Raw genomic sequence first — 24,084 nt, 5'->3', positions numbered from 1 at the left:
TTCCAAATGTAACCTCAAACTGATATGGTTGCATAAGCAGAGCAACATAACACAACAGTTAACAATAATGCTGACATTTTGAGGACCATAATATAATCAGGTAATTGATGAAGCAAGAGAAACTACAGAAGTAAGAAATAACACTACATAATTCTTGTCCTCTCCCTTACATTTGGTACATACTTGCAACATGGAAGATATCTTGCCTTTTGATTTATGCTTTTTGCAGTGCCTAAGATGTGAATCAAATCATTATAACAACAAACTGCATATCCTACTTTTTGTAGAATATGGGGGAATTGTTTGGGTGGACTAGAGCTCGGCAGATTTACCAAACAGAATGCTATTTGGGGAATTCTGGAAGTTCTAGTAAAAAACATGTAGAGAGAGCATTCCAGACTTTGTCTAATATTCTTATATGTATGGGCCTCATCACATTGATGAGGTCCCACAGGGCAATTTGTCAGCCTGGGCAGCGGGGCAATCCCAGCACTACACCTTGCCCACAGCAACATCCCCATCACATGTGGGGAAGTGTCATTACACTGCTTCCCCCCATGCTGACCACATTGTTCTCTACGGAACATGGGAAGCGACCCACCACGTTGTCAAGATGCTTCCTCAATGGAACCCCACCAGAAGCTGCCATACATCATGTTATGGTGTTCGGTGGGCTCCGAGGAGGAAGCATTCTGGCAGCATGCTAGGATGCCTTTCACCTCATGTGATAAGGTTGATATGTTAGAGATTTAGAAGCTACGTTCCTGACAATCACTGTCCAAGTGATGGCCACCAATAATCCATTAATCTCCAGATAGCAGAAGTTATCTCCTCCTGTTTCTTTTCAGTGTCCTGTGTTCATATTGGGTTTGTAGAGAAAGAAACCAGTGGATAAATCTGTACAAAGATTCCAAAGCAAGGCATCCCTGATATTAGGTATAGCGAAGCAATAGTCTCAACCTGCCAGTGAAGAACATCATGAAAGTCTATTAATTCTTTAGTTTTTTCCATTCTGTACATATTGTCTATGAGGGAGCAATGTGTGGTTGTGTGATTATCCACTTAACATGTTAGAGTAACCTGACATTTAGTTTTGTGCACCTTGACATGAAGGTGGTAGTGGGGCATTATCTGTTCAACCTATACAAATCCACATAAAAGGTCTCTGCAATTTTATTGCACTTGTGAGAATCAATCTGGTCATTCTTCTTATACTATGCTAATTTTAAGTCACACCTGCTGCACCATCAACTTTCAAAATTGAGTCTTTTCCATATGGCATGGTTTTTGGACATAAAAACATAGTAGATCTGGTTTTTGTACTTGAAATGGAATAGTTCCACATTTAAATATTAGAACAAGGATGGAAGTGGAATTATTATACGTAAAAGGATGGCATGCCTCTGTGTACATGTGGGTGCATATTTTCCCACTTAAAGAATTAAGAATTATGTATTATTTCTGACCTTAATATTATAACATGAATGCCAATGTGATCTGATATATCAAAATGAAGAGCTGGAATCCAGTTTTACTTGTGCTGTTTTATCTGAAGATTCAGACAGAGCCACGAGCTGTCCATTAAAAGAAAGAGAAAAGCCACTTCTTTTAATTGAGACATATGCTTTGCCTATGGCACCTGTAAGCAACACTGCAGAAACTTATAAATGATTGTGGTGCAAACACACAGACGCCATAATCTAAAGGAAAATATGATTTTCATTTTAATAACGTACTTAATTAACAAAGATATCTAAAAGGCATGATAAACGGTGAATGGGTGGGTGTAAGATAAGAAGGAAGGGAATTATAAATACTCACATTTTATATTCTGTCAAAAAAAAGTCTCCTCCTCCACATGTTAATTTATAATTTAATGCATTGCATAAGAAATTAACAAAACCTACTTTTTTTGTTGAAAATCCCACGAGGTTCTATATACATATACTTCAAGCTAAGAGCACCGCAGGTTCAGTACATCATCTTCAGTGTGTGCTATGTGGTGGTACATCTTGATTAAATCATTGCCCTCTTTATTCTTTCAAATCTCAGTGCTGTCTTTAGGATAGTCTTACTCTCGCTCTATAGCATGTCCTAGTGTCATTTCACTGCAATGGGACGCCTCTACTGACCTTCCTTTCTGCAGAGGGGAAAAGCAATAGGAAGATAGTTTTGCCATTTTTGTAGGCTCTAAAGTCTGGGCTTTGAGGCAGAAATGATAGCTCAGAAATACAGTATATTATTTTTCCCATTCAGAGTTCTCAGCTTCAGTGCCTGGCATATCCAGTTTAAACGATGGTGAGAAAGAACTCTCTTTCCCTGGAGTGTTGCTATCACTGAAGGCAGACAATGAAAGGCTAGAAAGACAAATAGTTGACCTCTTATCTAACGGCTTCTTATATTGTTAATCAGCTCTGGTTCCGATTAAACCCTGCTGTTTGCTATGCCAGTGATTGCTAGGTTGGAACTTGTTGAGTAATTAGGTAGGTCATTTCCTAGCAGGATACAAAGACAGATATCAGTATTTCTTTTACAACATGGAGCTGTTTCTTGAACAGGAATGGCAAAGAATCTACTTGAATTCACATTTCTCTATGAAAGCATCTATTTCAGGTGTCCCAAATCTAGTAACATAAACAAATGCATCATGTCTAAGCACTCATCTACACTAGCACCTGAATTTGGGTCCCAGAGTGTTTTTACCTCTCCACTTCCAAACTGCAGCTGTGGCAGAAGCGCTGTCCTAATTCTTCAGTTGTGCCAAACTGGGTGGTCATGCTTACCTTTTGCTTCCTTTCTCACTGTAACAGTGACCATGTAGCTCGAGAGAGCTCCTGGCCATCACCAGGTACTTTTGCCAATGCCTTCTGGCCCAAATTTGAATATGTGGCCTGTGTAGCTACTAGGCTCTCCGATATCCATGTACCTCTGAGCTCTCACAGAAGAAAATGTGGTTGGTTCTTATGGTGAAAAACACATATACAGACAATTAAGTCCCATGAGGAAAAAATGGTCAAATCTAGTTTTGAAATAACTCAGTTGTAGAACGCTCCCCTGATTAAGCTGCATGAATTTAAGTACCAAGAAATACCCCAAAATGGGACCCTAGTTCAAAAACTACTGAAAAGAGAGCCTAACAGACAGCATGAGAACCTGTTTTCTCTCAATTAATGTTCCAGTCCAAGCTCAGAATAATAAGACCTATAAGACCACAATCTTTAGGCCACGCAGATTCAGCCTTTGAAAGATCAGATTCACCAGTATCTCAAGTCCCATCATGTTTAGACCCATAGAAGAGGGCAAGTCCATTCAGAATCATATAAAATTTTGTTGTTTGAATGTCCTTAGGTTGAAAGGTTGTCTCAGCTTCACATTTCAACATAGCAAAACACATACATTCACCCCATGTCCTTCAAATATATGCATTCCCCTATACAACACCAAAAGGTGACAAAACATCAGATAAATATGCTTTCATATCTTATATTGAGGCACAAATGCTGTAGCTATTAGATACAAAGCTAGAGCCATGCTGTTTAGTAACACCATTGCCATCATCATGCTGTCATATCATAACCCAACAACCAAACAGCATTTGCACATGTGGAAATATAAACGTCTTGTGTAATATATGAAGATATAAAAAGCTGCTACTTCAGGTAGCAACTGCTATGGAAGAGGGGAATGATTCATACTCTTTCAGCATCTTGTATTTACACTTTCATTTCAGCATCTCTGCTTTGCTTTTGGCATTACTTGATTCACTTCCAAGGTTACAGGATGACTTGTGGAGCTATAAAGGAAGGGGACAGGATGCAAGTAAAAGGCAGCTATATAGTTCCATCCAGTCCTAAGTGCCTCTACATAAAATCCAAGCCGTGTTTTACTGCCATAGATTTTCCAGGAGAACTAAAGCAGGAGAAATCAATACATTTGGCAAGTGTCTACCCTTTAAGTAAATCAAAGGTTTACTGCTGATTTGCATATTCTTTGCATAGGCATGAGAGAGGACAACTTGCTACAACATCTGAATATTATCTTTTCCTTCTGTAAACTCAGCAATAAAACTGATACAGTGTTCCCTGATCCAGAATTCTGAAATACTCCAAAATCCAAAACTATCTACATGAAAGGGTTGAGAAAGTAACACCTTAGTTTTATAATGGTTCAGTGTGCATCAATTTTGTTTAATGCACAGAATTATTTAAAATGGAGTAAATAAAATTACCTTATAATGTGCATATCAAACATAAATGAATTTCATATTTAAACTTGGGTCTCATCTCTAATACATTTAAATATGTACACATTTGCAAATATAAGTATTTTAAAATCTGGAAAAATCCCAAACATTTCTGGTCTCAAGTGTTTCAAATAAGGGATACTCAACCAGTAACTGCAAAACTGAATTTAGAGATTCAGAAGCCATAACAATTTGAATCTACTGTTGTATGAGCACAGAATATTGTCTTTAAAATACACTCTCAACTTTAAGAATGAGTTAAAGGAACATATATATTTTGATAGTAGAAAATCTAAAGCAAGCAAACAAGCTGAGGTCCAGTTTTCTCAAAAATAAATGAAAAAGTAGCAGCAGTGGACTACTGAATTACATCATTTCACACTGCAGGTAGAGGCTGAAATGACTGGTTGTTCCTTCATTTTTAATGTTCCAGATAGGCTTAGAAAAGTTGTGTCAGATGCTGGATGGATAGAGAAGCAGTAAATCCAGTGAACAAAGTGACAGTGTTGAAGACAGTAACAAACACCTAGGCTGACTGAGTGCATTTTGTGATTAAGATTCAGAGGGAACTGCAGGTGAATTTTACAGAAAACATACAGGAGGATGAATCTAGTAGGGCTAAGGATTGCATCCAGGTTTAGCTTTTGGAAACAGATTTGAGATCCATCCAAATGGAAGTAAAAAAAATCCTTGGAATCATTTTAAAGGTCTTGCCAAGGTTTTGGCACTTGTTCAGAGTACTGAAAATCCAGAGGTTGGGTCTGCCGAAAGAGATATTGTCATCCAGAAGCTTTTATAATCATGATGGGAAAAGGAGCATGCTGTACTATAGTGTTTGACAGCTCCTGTATGCAACCAAGAAACAATCTTAGCAGAGCACTTCTTTTTCATTTGCTATCATATAGGAACACTAGAATCTTTTTATTGTGAAGAAGCCCTCAACATTAGCCCAGTTGGGGCGGGTTGATATCCTTGCTTCCCACCCAGCTTCAAGGTGCATGCAACCATCCTGAAAAGAAGTGACTAGTGCATTGCCACAGAGTTCTGTCCAACATTTTTATTAATGACTTTGGCCCCTTCCACACAGCTGAATTAAATCCCACATTATCTGCTTTAACCTGGAATATATGGCAATAACCCATTTAAAAGCAGATATTGTGGGATTTTCTGCCCTGATATTTTGGGTTATATAACTGTGTAGAAGAGCCCCTGGATAAAGGTTTAGAGGACATGCTTATCAAGTTTGCAAATGACTTCCTGACCATAAGAGTTGTTCAACAGTGGAACACACTGCTTCGGAAGGTGGGAGAGGTTAGAGAAAATCATTTTTAAAAGCAGTCAAAGTTTAAAAAATATATTCCATCTCCTCCCATTAGAAATTTCCCTGCAAGCAATTACTCATTAAAAGCCTGCTTAAACAGAAAAGTCTTTGCCTTCTGACAGAAAGAATGCAGCCCAGCTTCCTATGGAAGGAATCTCAACAGGTGAGAGTAGCCATCAAGAAAGTTTTCTCTAAAGTCCTTGCCAAGCAAACCTGTGATGGCAGTGGGACCACATTAAAGTATTTTGTAAATCGTAGGACTCTAGCAGGCTTTCAAGGAGAAATGTGATCTTGCAAATAGTCTGGACTTAAGAGATAAAGGGAAACCAAACTGCAGGGTGCCATTTTCCCAATAAACACCCCATTAATGTTAATGTTTTTTGCTCTTGCCTAGGTCTATCTATCTGAAATTTGGCAGCATGCATCCCCTGAGAACAGGCAACTAAATTTCCAATATTGTGCAAATCTTCCCCTTAAAAAATACAAAAAGACCCTCTATCTACTTCATTGTTTATATTTTTAGGCTTCTCCGCTCATATGAGGCTGTTGTTTGCAAGATTTAAGCTCAACTGTAAAACAAAACAAAATCAAAATCATTATAGCTTCTTATTAATTTCTTCATGATAGATAATGAGACAGCAATGAACTTTGGAGTTCCTGAACCTAAACTGTCATCTTGGTCTAGCCCTAAATATATCTCCTGGGATTCATCTTCTTGCTCAGAAATTGAGAAAAGGTAGTCCACAGGGCCTTGAGTTATTGCTTCTCTGTCAGTTCCTATTTGATGTATGACCTGCATTGTAAATAGGCTCCAGGGAATACAAGGCTCTGTTGCAAAGAACCCGCTTGGAGGAAAGCTGTATCAGATGGTTTTGACTATAGGGATCCTAGTTTATAGATGCCAAATTTTAGAGAATCAACTCTTTGTCAGAATATGTCAGTATTTGAGATCAAAATCTTTGCAAGTGAATCAAGATCAGAATAATGAGAATTGGGGAGAAGCTTTATTTTTTTCTATTAATGATCTTGTATCACAAAAATAAAAGTCATCTTTCGGTTTGGGAGAAAATATCTTAAACACATTGGAATTTGAAAAGGGAATTTTGAGAGCCCTTCAATTGTAGTTTTACACAATATAAACATAAAAAAACAGTCTGACTATACTGGTAAATATATCTATTACCATATACTGAAAATCACAAAGCCTATCCAATTAAGGAAGAATTCAGTTTTTGTGTCAAACAGATTTGCCCCAAATTAACTGCTCCAGTTTCTCAATGTTTTATTTAGCTTTGTCACCTCAGCCAAATCCCAGATGTTCTATGAAATTCTGTGGGGATACTTTATATCTTCTAGTAATGTGCTGTTTAAATATTTATTCCATGTCACTCCCTCTCTCTCTGTCTTGTTCCACATACATGCTGAATAATGGCTAGAGAAAATAGTTGGGAGAGCTGGGTGTTCATGAGTACTGTACAATTAAACAAAGAAGGCTGGGCCAACTACTATTAGCTTCTGAGCCTCAGAAAGGTCTGTTCTTCATTATTGCACCATCTCTTTGTTTTAGTTGATTGAAACCAAAACTTCATAAAATAATAATAATAATAATAATAATAATAATAATAATAATAATAATAATAATAATAAACTTTATTTATACCCCACCACCATCTCCTATAGGGATTCGGGGCAGATTTAAAAACATACTCAACGGTGCCATACAACACACAAAATCAACAACACATTACATGAAACTAAGCATATAAAAAAAAGTAACCTCTGTTAAATAGAGTCAGTAAAATATGGCTACAGCTATGGCTCAAAGATCCATAAAGAGATTTATCATCCCAACTATAATTCCCTTAAAAATAGATATAAGGTGCTATAATAGGTGATTACTCTGGCATCTATCTTAAATGTTGTCAAAGGCCTGCTGAAAATACCAAGTTTTTAGCTCTTTCCGAAAGTGCTGTAGTGTTGGGGCTTGCCTAAGTTCCCTGGGGAGGGCATTCCAGAGCCGGGGGGGCACCGAGAAGGCCCTCTCCCTTGGCCCTACCAACCACGCTTGAGGCAGAGGTGGAACCAAAAGGAAGGCCTCACTGGCAGATCTTAGAGCCTGTGCTGGTTCATAGGGGGAGATGTGGTCATGAAAATAGGCTGGACCGGAACCATGTAAGGCTTTGTAGGTAATAACCGGCACTTTGAATTGGGACTGGAACCTTTTTGGCAGCCAGTGGCATGCTGCGCTCCCTATAGCTAGCCCCAGTTAGTAAACCAGCTGCAGATCTTTGCACTAATTGCAATTTCCAAGCCGTTTTCAAAGGCAGCCCCACATAGTGTGCATTGCAGTAATCCATTCTAGATGTAACTGAGGCATGGACCACCTTGGCCAAGTCAGTTTTTTGAGGTACGGTTGCAGCTGGTGCATGAGTTTTTACTGTATGAAAGCCCTCCCAGCCACCGCTGACACCCGAGCTTCAAGTGTTAATGCTGAGTCCAGAAGGACCCCAGACTGTGGACATGTGTATAACCCCAATGAGCACAAGTTGCCATCCTATACACCGATTGACCTTGCAACTGACCAGGGGGACCTCTGTCTTGTCAGGATTTATCTTCAACTTATTAGCCCTCATTCAGTCCATTATAGCTGTCAGATATAGCTCCAGGATCCAGGGAGCTTTCTTGGATTTTGGTGGAAAAGATTAGTAAAGTTGAGCGTTATCTGTGTAGAGATGGCACCCAGTTCCAAAATTCTAGATGACCTCACCCAGTTTTATGTAGATATTAAAAAGCACGGGGAATAGAATGGAACCTTGCTGGACCCCATAGGTCATTGGCCTGTAGTTCAAGTATGCGTCCCCCAGCATCACCATCTGGGAATGGTCCTCCAGGAAGGAATGGAGCCAGTGCAAAGCAGTGCCCCCAATACCCATTCCAGAGAGCCTACCCAGTAGGATACCATTTTTCATAGAGAGCCAAGAGAACTAACCTAGACAAACTCCCCCTGTCCAGTTATCTATAAAGGTCATCCACCAAGGTGACCAAAGCTGTCTCTGTTCCATGAGCAGGCTTAAAACCAGACTGCGAGGGCTCAAGATAATCAGACTCGTCCAAGAATTCCTGGAACTGAGAAGCTACCACTCACTCCAGAACCTTGCTTAGAAAAGGAAAATTAGGAATAGGCCTGTAGCTATTGAATACCGAGGAGTCAAGGAAGGGCTTCTCTAGAATTGCTCTTACAATAGCTTTTTAAAAGCTTGGTGGTATATGTCCCTGAAATGAGGCATTGATGATCCTCATAAACCACTTGGCCAATCCCCCATGGCAAGTTTGATGAGAAAGGAAAGGCAAGGGCCTAGAGCACATATGATCACTGCCACAGCTCCAAGAATCTTGCTCACATTATCGGGCTGAATAACTTGAAATGAATCTATCAAAATCAGACCAACAGGTACCTCAGGTAGATCAGTTGGTACCGCCCTAAAATTGGCATCTAGGTTAGAGGGTATCCGAGCAGCTTTATCTTCAAAACAATGGGCAAATTCGCCACATCGAGAAACAGGGTGGAGATTCCCCTGACCACTCGAAACAACTCTGCTGATCTATTAGTAGCAGATGCAATAAAGACAGTTGAAAATGCCTTCTTGGCTGACTTTATTGCTGCAAAGCAGGCCCTAAGTGAGTTTCTAGCCTGTGTTTGGTCGGATTCACCCCGAGTCTTACACCAGATGCACTCTAGTCTCCATCTTGGTTGTTTCATCACCATCAGCTCCCTGGTGAACCAAGGAGACCATTTGGCTCTACTGAGTGAGAAGGGACATTTGGGGGCAATTGTGTCCAACACCCAGAGATCTACCAGGGCTTCGACAGGATTTTCTGACACCATGACAGAAAACTCCCCAAGAAATCTCAGAAATTCTTCTGGATCAATATGTCTTCTGGGATGGATCATCTTAATATGCCCCCCCCCATCCCTGTGGAGGTTAGAGGATGTGGTTAGTCTAAACCTAATCAAGTGATGATTGTTCATGACAATGAAACAATTGAAGGTTCCTCCATATTGACATTTCCAGCCCCATCCACAATAAAGACCAAGTCAAGAGTGTGTCAAGCTACATGAGTGGGTCCAGATATAATTTGCAATAGCCTCATGGTTGTCATGGCGGCCATGAAGTCCTGAGCCACCCCAGAGAGGGTGGATTCAGCATAGATGTTGAAGTCCTCCAGCACTATTAGCAGCTAAGACTCCAACACCAGGCCTGAGACCACCCCCGCTAGCTCAGGTAGGGAGAATGTTGTGCAGCGAGGTGGGCGGTACACAAGCAGAATCCCATATCTGTCCCGTTTACCCACTTTCAGATAGACACACTCAAAATTAGGCAATTGTGAAATGGGGCACCTGATAAGGGAGATGGACTCACAATAGACAACCACAACCCTCCTTCCTGCCCCCCAAGTCTAGCCTGCTGGTGCATCACGAAACCCGGTGGACAAAGCTGGGTGAGGTTAACACCCCTGCCAGCTCATCCAGCCAGGTCTCAGTGATGCAAATCGGGTCTGCATGTTCTTCCAGGATCAAATCTTGGATGGCAGATATTTTTCTATTTATGGACAGCATTTCATTAGATTTGTTGACAGCAAGGTAATTTCTAATGGGAGGGATTTTGATCCTCCTAGGCAAAGATTATCATCAGTGATCACCATCATCACCATCCACACCACCATCAAAGCAACTGAAAATCTACCTCTTACCTCATGTTTGAAACAACTCTTCTAATAATATCTAAGGAGTTATACACAAAAAAAATCCAATCATCTTTCTTATCAAATGGTTCCTTTTTCTGTTCGCTAATTTCCACACTATCTGACTCCTACTACGTGCCTACCTGCAGTAGGAATAATTTCCATTAATAGTTCTACATTTCTTAAAACATATTTTATGTGACAAATGCTATTTTTGGCTCTAAATACTAGTTTCAAATAACTGCATCAACTTTAGTTCATGTTAGATAGCCCTATATATTTAGTTCTACTGCTGAAGACAAAACCTGTATAAGTAATGGCTGAATATATATAGATTCTTTCTGAGTTTTTAATTGATCTATCTTAGAGAGTGATAAATTACTATAAACTGAATTTAACTACCCCTTTGTTGCATTATAATTTTCCCAGATTAACTCATGTCCCCCTTCTCTCCTCTCCAAATTGCATCTAATAAGGGCACGTTTCTGAAATTAGAATTCAAAATGATGTATTTCTAGATACTGGAGAAAAAATGAGGCATATAACATTCACAATCATAACTTCATGAGGGGGAGGACAATATTTCTATGCAATTTCTAAAAGCTGCTTATTTGTTGATGTATCCATAACCAAATGCATCTTAAAATTCTATTCAAACTCATTGGTATCAGCTGGGATTTGTTTCCAGGATTCCTCCTTTTCCCCATAGATAACAAAATACATGGATAAGCATATCCCATTATATATTATGACATAGTAAAATAATGTCCTATATAAAATTCTAAAATCACGGTTTGCTTTTTTGAATTTTTTTTTAACTGAATATCATATTTTCAAGCCATGAATGGTTAAATTTGTGGATGCAGAATCTGTGACTAGTGAGGGTTGACTGTAATAGGTATGGATTCTGGATAAAAGCACTAAATACCCCAGTCCTAAGTTTTAAATACTGTAAACAACATAGTTCATTATTTTATCTTTGGTAAGTTCATCTCTAGTCAGAATCTGTGATAAATCAGGGAAGAGAACATAAACAAGGGAACACTCAAATAACTGAATCTTTAAAATAGCACATGGTTGGACAGGATCATAATAGTATGATAGTACAGCAGAAGATATGTTTTATTCTCTTCATTCTTTAAAACACAAGCAAGAGAAGGAAAATCATTCCACTTGTCTCAGTAGTACATTTGCCTCAGTATGATGGTAGAAATAGTGGTAGGAGGTTCTAATCAATGTCATATTATCCAGAACAAACCTGGCCTCATTTGATTTTGCATGTTAAATGGGGTAATACTTGAATGGGAGAATAACAAGAAATACTAAGGGTCCAGTATTCCCCTAATATAGGAAATGTGGCACCTGACTAGAAAACAGTAATGAGAAAAGGATCTAGACATCTTAGCAGATTACAAGCTGAACATAAGTCAACAGTATGATGTGGCAGCTAAAATGCCAATGTGATTTTAGGCTCCATCAATAGCAGCATAGTGCCTATTTTGCAGGAGGTAATAATCCCACATTATTCTGCTTTGGTCAGATCTCACTTGGAATACAGTGTTTCTGGGCACCAGAATTCAAAATCTGGAATGTATCCAGAGAAGGCCAACCAAGATGATCGATTATCTGGAGGCCAAGCCCTGAGATTAACTCATGTCCCCCTTCTCTCCTCTCCAAATTGCATCTAATAAGGGCACGTTTCTGAAATTAGAATTCAAAATGATGTATTTCTAGATACTGGAGAAAAAATGAGGCATATAACATTCACAATCATAACTTCATGAGGGGGAGGACAATATTTCTATGCAATTTCTAAAAGCTGCTTATTTGTTGATGTATCCATAACCAAATGCATCTTAAAATTCTATTCAAACTCATTGGTATCAGCTGGGATTTGTTTCCAGGATTCCTCCTTTTCCCCATAGATAACAAAATACATGGATAAGCATATCCCATTATATATTATGACATAGTAAAATAATGTCCTATATAAAATTCTAAAATCACGGTTTGCTTTTTTGAATTTTTTTTTAACTGAATATCATATTTTCAAGCCATGAATGGTTAAATTTGTGGATGCAGAATCTGTGACTAGTGAGGGTTGAATGTAATAGGTATGGATTCTGGATAAAAGCACTAAATACCCCAGTCCTAAGTTTTAAATACTGTAAACAACATAGTTCATTATTTTATCTTTGGTAAGTTCATCTCTAGTCAGAATCTGTGATAAATCAGGGAAGAGAACATAAACAAGGGAACACTCAAATAACTGAATCTTTAAAATAGCACATGGTTGGACAGGATCATAATAGTATGATAGTACAGCAGAAGATATGTTTTATTCTCTTCATTCTTTAAAACACAAGCAAGAGAAGGAAAATCATTCCACTTGTCTCAGTAGTACATTTGCCTCAGTATGATGGTAGAAATAGTGGTAGGAGGTTCTAATCAATGTCATATTATCCAGAACAAACCTGGCCTCATTTGATTTTGCATGTTAAATGGGGTAATACTTGAATGGGAGAATAACAAGAAATACTAAGGGTCCAGTATTCCCCTAATATAGGAAATGTGGCACCTGACTAGAAAACAGTAATGAGAAAAGGATCTAGACATCTTAGCAGATTACAAGCTGAACATAAGTCAACAGTATGATGTGGCAGCTAAAATGCCAATGTGATTTTAGGCTCCATCAATAGCAGCATAGTGCCTATTTTGCAGGAGGTAATAATCCCACATTATTCTGCTTTGGTCAGATCTCACTTGGAATACAGTGTTTCTGGGCACCAGAATTCAAAATCTGGAATGTATCCAGAGAAGGCCAACCAAGATGATCGATTATCTGGAGGCCAAGCCCTGAGTCCCCCCGGGTGAGAAGGGCGGGGTATAAATGCTGGAAATAAATAAATAAGCAGCGGCTTAGAGAGCTGGGTTTGTTTAACATGGAGTAAAGATAGCTGACAGAAGACATGATAGCCATTTTTAAATATTTGAAAGGATGTAATAAGGAAGAGGAAGCAAGATTATTTTCTACTACCTTGGAGACAAGTACATGGAGTAATGGATTCAACTTTCAGGAAAAGAGATCCCCTGAACATTAGGAAGAATTTCCTGAGGGTAAGAGGTATTTGGCAATTGGATATGCTGCCTCGGAGCATGATTGAGTCTCCTTCTCAGGAGGTTTTTAATAAGAGGCTGAATGGCCATCTATCGGGGCGCTTTAATTGTATTTTCCTGTATGGCAGGGAGTTGGACTGGAATGCCCTTGTGGTCTCTTCCATCTCTATGATTCTAGGCTTCTTTGATAAGCTGGGAAGGCTTCACAGACATCATCTTTCTCTCTCTGTCTAGCAGGGGGGTGGGGGGGATGATGTCAGAGAAGTAAAAGACACAGGTCTTCCCATGGGTACAGACCTGGTAGCGCCCATGTAAAGATGGGAAGGCCTGGGAAAAAAACCTGGAAAAATTGGGAACAACCTGGTTTTTCCAGGGTTTTTTTTCTTCATTTTTTCCAAAGCCATTTTTTAAGGGAGGAAGTGAAAAGTATGTAGAATATTTTCTTTTCCAATGATTATATATATGTGTGTGTGTGTGTGTGTGAGTGAGACATGGTATTCAAACTATATAACATGAAGACTGAATGAAAAGCTTTTGAGACTTTTTGTTTCTACACACTCACCTCCCCCATTTTTTTTCCATTTTCCTCCCAGGCCTTCCCATCTCTATACTCATGTCTACTCTGAGGTTTGATTTGACCTCTTTCAAATACATAACCTATGTTAATTTTATATCCCCATGTTCCCCTATATTTTTCAGTCAAAGATAAAATCTCATACACACACACACACATATACAAACATATATATATATGACAATGATTAATCGTGTAAATAACGAAATCAGTGACCTATAATCCTATTTTATGTTGCACAATCCCAGATAGTACAGCTATATTTCTAACCACAGCTGCCAGGGGTTCAATGCACAGAGGGATTTTTCATTGAAAGAGGATATCATTTCCTATTTGAATAATAATAAGAAATATTAACACTCTCACTTTGTCATGATCTTAGCCTTGAGTTGACTGTCAATTAAAGAGGAACATTTCTTGATTGCTAGATAACTATTATGAATTACATATTATACTGGGGTCAGTTTTAACCTTCACAAGATAATGAAATTTTATAAAATGCACTTTCCATGATGGAAATTCAATTTGTAATATATAGGTGACTTTCTTGTTGCCCACTACTAGATGCTTATCTTAGAGTGATGGACAGTTTCTTTTGTGCTTTGCATGTTTAAGAAGGCTGTGAAAATTATAAAGCAACAGAAAGGCGGAATTAACCAAAATAAAGTTCTACCAAAACTGGAGATAGATCAGACTTTCAGGGCAAGTCCACATGTTTTGCTCATGTTTTAGGAACTAAGAGCTATGAATCCAAGGGAAATAGCCACACCAAATTTTTCCTTTCCTCCATTACCAGTTGAATTCTGGTATCCATGAAAGCTGAGGAGAGTTCTATGTGGCAGATAAGAACACCGTGAAGTTTGCTCTTGTCCTCCAGAGGTGAAATTCTATATTTCCTGGGGTTGTAGGAATTTGTTCTAGGAATCGCACTTTATTTTTTCCATATGTTTTTTTAAAACTTTTCTTAAAGACAAATTCACACAAAGGAGAACAAAGGAGGTAGTAGAGCTCTGGTTAGCAGATTAGAACTATATAGATGTCTACTATGTCACCGAAGAATAGGAAGGGGATTGAATGGGAAGAGAAACCTTATATTTGTTGTTATAATTACTACAGCTATCTTCATCTCAAGTACTATTATATTATCAGGAATTGCATTTAAAAGGGTTTGGCTTATGCTATTGTTTTTATAGTATACTTTAAGATACAGTTAAGTGGAACTGGAAAACAAAAGCTCATTTCACTGTGTTTTCTCCATGATATATTTTCTGCTCTTTCTTGTTTTCCAAAGCTACTTCACAGATTCTCTGTGGGCTTGTCCATATATTGTAGGCTAAAACCATGTGCTTTCCCACACTTTATATTCAAGGTTTACAGGTACAAGCAATAAATCTTATTTGATTTTATAAGAAATGATGTGGTTGGAAATTGCAATTATATTCTCAATTTCCTATTGTTAAAACATACTTGTAAAGGCATCTATGCATATTTCTGTTGAAAACCATAGTGAAATTCACTTTAAAATGTTCAAAGTACTGTTAAATACACAGCAAAGCAGGATTAAATATAAAATCTATCTCAGCACCTCCCCATATTATGGTAGTCTAAAAGAACTGCACTTTCTTGCTTGCTCTTCTAAAATTAGAATGTTCTTAATAATTATTAAGATAATAGCTTAGACCCTTAATGGTGATGCACTAGTAACATTAAGAGAATCTTGCTGAATCAGACCAGTGATTCATCGAGCTTAGTATCCTGCTTCCCAAAGGAGTCAACCGCTACTGTTTGTGTCCTGTGCCATTAATTTAATTGATGATCCCACCATATTCTGGGTGTTAAACAGAAATAGTAGAATATTCATTTTCTGCTTTCATCCAATCATCTGTAATTTTTATAAATTTTATCCATATCATTTTTTCCCAAACTAAAAAATATTCCAAATATTTTTGAATCTTATCTTCATATGGAAGGAGTCCAAGCTTAATTATTGTATTAGATGGCTTCTTCCATACCTTTTAAGGCTCTGAACTTGGGCCAGGTTTTGCCAAGCACACAAATATATGCAGTGCTATTCAAAATTGCTGATGACAGAAGGTTGACCTGGGTGAATACTTCTACTATCTCTTGATTCAGTGATGTGGGGGACACTACAGAGATGACTCTGAATGCCCTCGTGTCCTTTGAAAAATGAGTAATTGGATTCCTGGCAGTGAGTCTGCTGTTTACCTGGAAGAAGAATAACAATTAGTCATTAGTAAGAGCCTCCTCGCAATAAATAAATCTGAGTTTCCACATTGTGCAGTACAGTACTTGATTTTTGGCTTCCTTATTTCTACACCACCATATTAATGAACTCAGGATTGGCAAGCTACCCCAGAGTCCTTATCTTTCTCCTTTAGGCTGCTACCAAGCAATGTAAGCTGACTTAAATGAGTTCTTGCTTCTCCCATCTTTACTAGTAAAGTACAATTTGCCCTAATATATCCCAGCAAGTTAGTACTTGTCAACACTTACTGATTTAAAATAGTGTTTGGATTTTTTAGTATCATAGTGAGAGGAACTGAGATCTGATTGGAGCATAAATCAGTCCTAGTATTTTGTTCTTGCAAAAGAGTGAAAAATCTTTTTTGCTGACATTTTTAATGTCAAGATATCTTTGGCATCAAGGAGGATAAAATCTAGAAATATGAGTTGCTTCCCTACTGGAATCTTGAAATTTGCCAACCAGAACTAGCATTAGCCCGTGAGGGAAGGCATGTACTTTAGAAGTAAAAAATGTTCTGTCTTGAGAACAAGTACTTATTTCATGTTCCAGAATTGAGTACACTGTTCACAGACAAATCCATCCCAAAGTCTCATCTCAAATGTTACTTATTTTCTCTGTCAAATACAGACAGGTCTCATCCTTTTAGTTGTTGCTTGTGATTGTTAAAGAATAACTACTAAAAAGAACAAAATATACGCATACATAATATAGGGAAATGGAACTGTTTCACAAATCTTTCTCCAACTTCTACTTGCTGCATCCTTTGCTTGCTGCATCCTTTGGCCACATCGGCACTGACCACTTAGATCAATGTAGAGCCTAATCAACTTCATGATTGCCAAACAAGTCATGGAGCTGATCCACGATAACAATGGGCAAGACTGTCTTAATGTAACCTTGCCCCATGTTAGCCAAAGTTAGAGAAAGTCCAGATTCTGACAGACTGTGGCAACTGGTCACAACTGTGCCCCCTGCCATCCTATAGTTCCTGGGCTTGGGTGGCCTGGGGAAATGGAATAGCAGTCACCCCCCCCCCTCGATTTAGTGGTAGTCTCAGTGTGTAACATGGGTCCTACCTTTTGGACATTTCCTGCAGTGATGTCAGCTGGGGCACTGAGCTGCTCTGGGAAGGGAGGAGGAGAGGAGTGGGGAGTCCTTCTCAACCCATCCCCCTCTCTTGGGGCCCCATCATGTGGGCTGATGTCATTGTATGTAACAGCCAACATGTAAAGCCTGTCTAATGGCTAGTTATCATCACAGCATTGAGATCTAGTGTTCATCCAATGGAGCCAAATCATATTCAGTGCCTCTGGGTGGTAGGGACACCCCCTCAGTGCCACATGAGCTGGTGGACTCCTCGTGTGAACCATATCTGGCCTGAATCTATACACAACATGCCAGATTAGCCCTGGAGTATTGGTCAGTATTTCTACCAGATTACCAACCTTTTCTAATTCTTCCTACATAAACATTTGTCTATGTTTTCCATATAGATTTTCCTTAATGCATACATTTTGTTTTTCATTCTTCCCATTTACTTCAATGTGTTTGATTTTTTGTTTGTTTTATGGACTTTAACCATTTATATTCTGAAATGTATACATGGTTTTGCATGTATTCTATTTCTCAAAAATGTATTACAAATCCGTAAATTTCTAAATCAAGGTAAGTCTCACAGCATGCCCAAAGAGGTACAATATGATGACTTTCATTAAACATCTCAGTTCCCATTCCGTTTCCTTCCATTCATCCCTATCAACAATTCTGATCTGTAGATCACCCAAAATTAACTACATTTTTAATAAAAAAGAAACCTATCAGGGTCTATCAGTATATCCTGATACATTTTCTACCAGTTAGTTCAGTGTGTTCCATTCTTAATTCACTTTATACTGACTTTCAGCTTGCTCAGATTGATTGGTTTTAAATTCTAGTAAACCTGGTCAAGACTCTTAGGAAAAACAACACATGTCATACTCTTCCTAGAAGCAAAGCTTCTTTATATAAAAATAAGGAAACCTAAACTTAGTTTGAAGATTTCCATTATGTTTTCCTTCGGAATCTAGAACATATCAACCTGACAAACAGTGTTGTCAATTTAAGACTATGTCCACGGATAATGGATCCATGCCCAGTGAGCTCAGGCTAACAACAAATGGACCAGGACAGAGAGAAAACCACCAGGATGAAGACAAGCCACAGAGCTTTATTCAATCCAGCCAGAAGGGATGCAAGTACAAGCAGATATGCTTTCAATGTTCAAGCATACCATACAGAAGAAAGGATTTTTTTTATACATATGACAATGATTCAAAACTCCTGCTTCCCTCCCTGGTTAGTAGAGAGAAGGGCCAGTCTGGATCTGCACCCTGATTGGCCAAGGGTGCTGTTAATGTCACTGCCTCTACGTGGGGATTCCCTTTTGCGGGGAAATGATAGTTTGGGATTCACCAGCCCGAGAGCCAATCAGCCATTGGGATGTTCCCTAGGAGGGGGCGTCGTTTGTGGATACAATAGTCAGAGAAATGATAATAAGTCCTGGCTTGACTTAACAGTCCAGTTGTGAACTTTAACAAATGTGATGGTTCCAGAAGATAAAAAAGGTGATGATTCTGGCAATCAAGGGTTGGCTTGTAATAAAAGGTTAAACAAAGGTACATATTTTGACCCTTTGTTTCTGCAGTCTGCAATCTCTCAGCCCAAATGAACCATTTGGTGAAACTTTGCATACCCATTGAGTGGATAGTGAGCAGCCAGTGGGATTTGCCCAACTTTCCTGTCTGGGAAATGTCTCAGTGGGGTTACAAAAGGTGAGGACCTCTGGGTTCTACTTTGTTACATTTTGGCAAGAAACATATAAATATTCTATATAGGGATAGATGTGAAGATACAAAGTAGGCAGAAAGTTAGAATAAAAAGTTACACTTTATTAAAGGATTGAAATGATAAAGTCTTTATGAGGAAGCCACTGCCAACAGTCTGTTCCTGATCTCTGCTGCTGCAAATCAGCAAAGGTTCGAAGAAGTAAAACATATATTGTGGAGCTCTTGGCGAACTATAGATCTTTTTTTGGGGGGGGGGGGGTATAGTGCAATCAAATGTCTGCTGGAATAAATCATATAATTTCTAGTATTTCACCTGAGCTAACATTTCAGTAACAGATAGCTGGATGTTATGAGGAAAATAATATTAGCAGTTTGCAAAGTAAACTAAACAAAACAACACAAAAGCAGCCATTAAAAGAACTATCCTCTGCCCACCCCACCCCCACCCCCGCCCCTCACATACTTTCCATTAGCAGGAACTTGATTCTATTTCCTATGTTGCCTTTTCTTTTTAATGCAAATTAAGTCTACTATCAAAGAAAGGGCAGCTGGGTTATTCCAACTATTTGTCTTTTTTTTGCTGATATTTTGATGTTTCTAGCTGTCAAGGTCTGGGGACAAATGGTCTAATGGTATTTTTTGGTTGAAAGCACAACGCGTCTTGCCTTTGTGTGTTTTATACTATATCTTTAAAAATGATCATCTAATCATTTGGATGCTTCTCTTTCATTATTATTTTAACAAGCAGCTTACTTCTTTGGGATTTTAAATGATGACTATCACTTTCTTTCTGGGCTCCATTCAAAATTCTAATTTGGACTTAATTGTATATTTAGATCATCAGCAAATAAAGCATCTTAGAGTGTTCCTATCATCTTAGATGAGGTGGCTGGTTATCAGAGAGTTTTCCCAGTGGTGGCACCACCTTAAAAATAGAAATATTACCAATCTTAACATTCTTTCTTTAGAACCCAGACTGTTTTATTACTTATTTTCCAGGATTTCCAAGGCTCCATCTATACTGACCATTTAATGCACTTAAAAGCTAGCTTCAAACTACAGTGGCCAGACAATAAATTCTCACAAAAGTGCAAAAAACAAAAACTTTAATGCACATCAGTGCTCAGTGGTCTGTGATCACCATCTGGGCCTCAAACTGATTTCAGGATTTCCTATGTAATCGTCTGCACAGTGAAACAATTTTCTTCAATATCGGTTTGAAACTTCATTAAATGATCAGTGTAGATGGGGGGCTAAGCTGTTCTCTTAAACCAATTGATAGTTTAAACTGCTGTTATAATTCTGTGACATTTTCCCTGCTGCTTTTATTTATATATGTATTTATTTACCTTATTTCTACCCTGCCTTTCTCTACACTGAAGGGGACTCAAGGAGGCTTACATATGGCCGTCTTGAGTCTTTTATAAGATTCTGTGGTGTAGAACATAAAAAGAAAGTGGTATTAAGCTGTTTAAAAAGAAGAAAAGAGAAAAGAAAGCTTTCTCATCCAGGGATAGTGGAGGTACCTACTAGTAGATGTTCTTTTACAACATTCAGATATGGTTAAAAAGTTCTTATTGTAGACAAAGTAAACAATAGTAAGATATTTGAGCTGGACATTTCATTAGCTTATGGGATGAAGTCTTCAGAAATGAATTTTTTGGAGCTCTGAGGCTATTGACAATGGGAAACAGCAGTCAAAAAAGAATGGAGGAAGTCCATCATCTATATTCCAGTCGAAACGGCACATCATGGATAGGGAAAAACTTGGACTAAAATGGTCCACTTGGACCCAGATGGAAAAGCTGCCCACTGAAAACCGGATTCAATCCTGCTTGCAACCTTTCTGGAACCTTATACCTTGGCTACTTTTGGAAATAGAGATGAGGAACCCAAGAGCTACATTAAACATGTCCAAGGGCTGAAATGTGGCCAATGCAAATTTATTTTAATTGCAAATGCGCAAGTCACAACACTGTCATTGAATTATAAAGGTGAAGGAACATGCAATGCAAAATATGTTGTCCAGTATCTGCTAACATCCTCTAATCAGTATGTAAACATTCCCTTCCTCTCTTTGCAGTGTCTTTTTTTCTTCTTCATCATCTTCATTACTTGGCTTTCTACTGTCTCTGCAGAATTTACTTCTGCCAAGCTCAGCTTTTTGGCTTGGGAAAAATAACAGGTTGGCTCTTTGCCTTTAAAAAGAAATGTGAGCAAGTCGTGTAGAACTGCAGCTTTTCTTTTTCACATTACAACACAGAAGAAGGGAGAGAGGGACTGAGAAAGAAACAGAGACCTGGGCAGTCCATTTTAGATTTTTTTTAAAGAATGGCATAACTTCTTTACAAGAAAGTATGAGCTCCATCACCTTCAAAGAGTAAGAAAGCAGGATCTGTGGCAGGACTGCAAAAACTATCTTGAATTAATAAGAACATTTACAGTACATTTTGGGCATCACTTCTATTATTGATGTATCTACACTGCAACATCACTGGATGTTTGACACCACTTTTAACTGCCATGGGTCAATGCTATGGGATCTTGGGATCTGTAGTTTAGTGAAGAACCAGCAATCTTTGGCAGAGAGGAGCAAAGATCTTGGAAAATTAAAACTCCAATGTTTCCATATCACCAAACTTTTGCAGTTAAAGTGCAGTCAAACTGCATTGATTTAAGAGTTCAAATTCACTCTGAATCTGGGAAGCCCATGAACCTGGGAAGCACATATCAAACAAAAAAAATTATTTGATATTTAAATTGTGTTTTTATATTGGGATATGATATTTTAACTGATTATGTATTGCAGTCTGATATATTTGTTTGAATGTTATATGTTATATGCCGCTTTGAATCCCAGTCACGGGAGAAAAGCAGGATAGAAATGAATAGATGATGATGATGATGATTATGATGATGATGACGACGACACAATCCTAGAGCCCACATAGGGATCCAGGATGGCTATCCCAACTCCCACAACACAGGGGAAATTCTTAATTCTGGAGTGAGATCTGGACTTTCCCCTATGCATTAAGCAGCTTACTATGGGTTAACTTGCCTGTGTGCATTGTGTAGACAAACAGAGACTAATGTGTTTTTACATTGCATTATATGGTAGTGTAAAATTACCCGATCGCTAAGGTCATCTGGGGAGGCTCTCCTCTCACTTCCACCCCCATCACAAGCATGGTTGGTGGGGATTAGAGAGAGGGCTTTCTCAGTACTGGCCCCCCGACTATGCAACTCTCTCCCCAGGGAGATTAGACTGACACCCACCCTGTCCATTTTCCGTAAAGATCTAAAAATGTGGATGTTCCACTGTGTCTTTAATTAGGTCGTTCCCCAGATAATTTTGGCTCAGCTATGGTCTAAAATCTAATCTTTGCACTTTACTACTGCTCACTACCCAGAGATATAGTGCTCTGCTTTATACTACCCTCCATTCCTAAATTCATCATCTGGCTTCTGCACTTTATCCATCAGCCATGTCTTTGCAACTGACTTGCACTAGTCCTGCCCATCCTCAGAAACTGTTTACTACTCAGGCCATTGGTGGCTGTTTAATGGTATTTTATACTGTATTATATTGTGTTGTTTATTTTGTCTAATTATGATGTTGTTTTATTAGTTTTATTATGCTATATTTTAACTGTGTTGATTGGGCTTTTCCTCATGTGAGCTGCCCCGAGTCCCTCTGGGGAGAAGGTGGCAGGATACAAAAATAAAGTTGTTGTTGTTGTTACTCCAAGAGTGAACGCAGGAGAAAAACAAGGGTGTTGAGAAACAAACAAACAAACAAACAATGGTATTGGCAGAACATCAAAGTTTATAATAGTACTAAGAAATGAAATCCACCCAACCAATACCATAGTAGACCAAGGAGTAGTAAACATGCTTACTGTGTTGGTCCAATATTCTGAATGTCCTTTAAGAAGTGAAAAGTTATGGTAGATGATAACTGGAATGGAATGGCCTGTAGAAGAGAATTGTTAGCTCGAGGGAACATTGAACAGGAGCATAGCACATGGCCACATTTTGATGCAAATACTTCTTCGTGAATTCTGATGATGAAAGCAGCAGTCATCATCTGCTGTCAGCCAATGCATTGTGATGCAGTCCAGCCTTTGCCCTTGAAAGTGAGACATGAGCAACCAGGTGGGCTTTACAGGAGAGAGAATTCTACAACAATTATGCCAATATACCTACAAAAGCTCTTTCCTTTCCTCCACTTGTTAAATATCATAGTAAGGAAAACAAAGGGAAGAATCCCTAAGGCAGATAGCTCAAAGAAACAATTGTTCTTGAACATATTTCCTATCCTGTCATGTATAAGTGTTGTGGTATTAGGGGACCAGTCATTCTCAAAAAATTAGTGTTAGGTCTTTTTTATAGAAGCACTAGCTGTGCCCGGCCATGCGTTGCTGTGGCAAAGTATGGTGGTATGGGAAATAAAGTATTGAGGAATTGGTGGTAGTTAAGGTAAAGGGTAAAGGTTTTCCCCTGACGTTAAGTGCAGTCGTGTCTGAGTCTGGAGGTTGGTGCTCATCTTCATTTCTAAGCCGAAGAGCCGGCGTTGTCCATAGACTCCTCCAAGGTCATGTGGGATGCCTGCATGGAGCGGCGTTACCTTCCCGACGGAGCAGTATCTATTGATGCACTCACATTTGCATGTTTTTGAACCTCTGGGTTGGCAGAAGCTGGGGCTAATAGTGAAGCTCAAACTGGTCCCCCAATTCAAACCTGCAGCCTTTCGGTCCAGAAGTTCAGCAGCTCAGCGAATTTGTTGTATAATATGATGTTTTGGTGCTTAATTTGTATAACGATTACCTAATTTGATGTTTAATCGGCTTTTCCTGAATCCCTTCTTATTATCCAACATATTCACTTATCCTGCCAGCCTGTTTATGTTGGATAAGTGAGACTCTACTGTATATTGATAATCTTATATTATCTGCTTAGAATTGGATTATATGAGGCCCCTTCTTCACAGCT

At 38.7% G+C, this 24,084-nt stretch overlaps 1 long non-coding RNA gene across 1 annotated transcript; it reads right to left on the bottom strand.

Annotated features, from left to right (window-relative positions):
• Window positions 1-1,076: 1,076 nt before the first annotated feature.
• Window positions 1,077-23,299, bottom strand: LOC134297585 (uncharacterized). The gene is made up of 3 exons (XR_010004382.1): window positions 22,992-23,299; window positions 16,011-16,224; window positions 1,077-2,140 (listed from the first exon to the last, which is right to left on the bottom strand). It is a non-coding gene; the product is annotated as an uncharacterized LOC134297585 (long non-coding RNA).
• Window positions 23,300-24,084: the final 785 nt, after the last annotated feature.

Source organism: Anolis carolinensis, chromosome 3, assembly GCF_035594765.1.
Source record: "Anolis carolinensis isolate JA03-04 chromosome 3, rAnoCar3.1.pri, whole genome shotgun sequence".
In the NCBI taxonomy this organism is placed as follows: Eukaryota; Metazoa; Chordata; class Lepidosauria; order Squamata; family Dactyloidae; genus Anolis; species Anolis carolinensis.
This window is presented reverse-complemented; position numbering and strand designations above follow the sequence as displayed.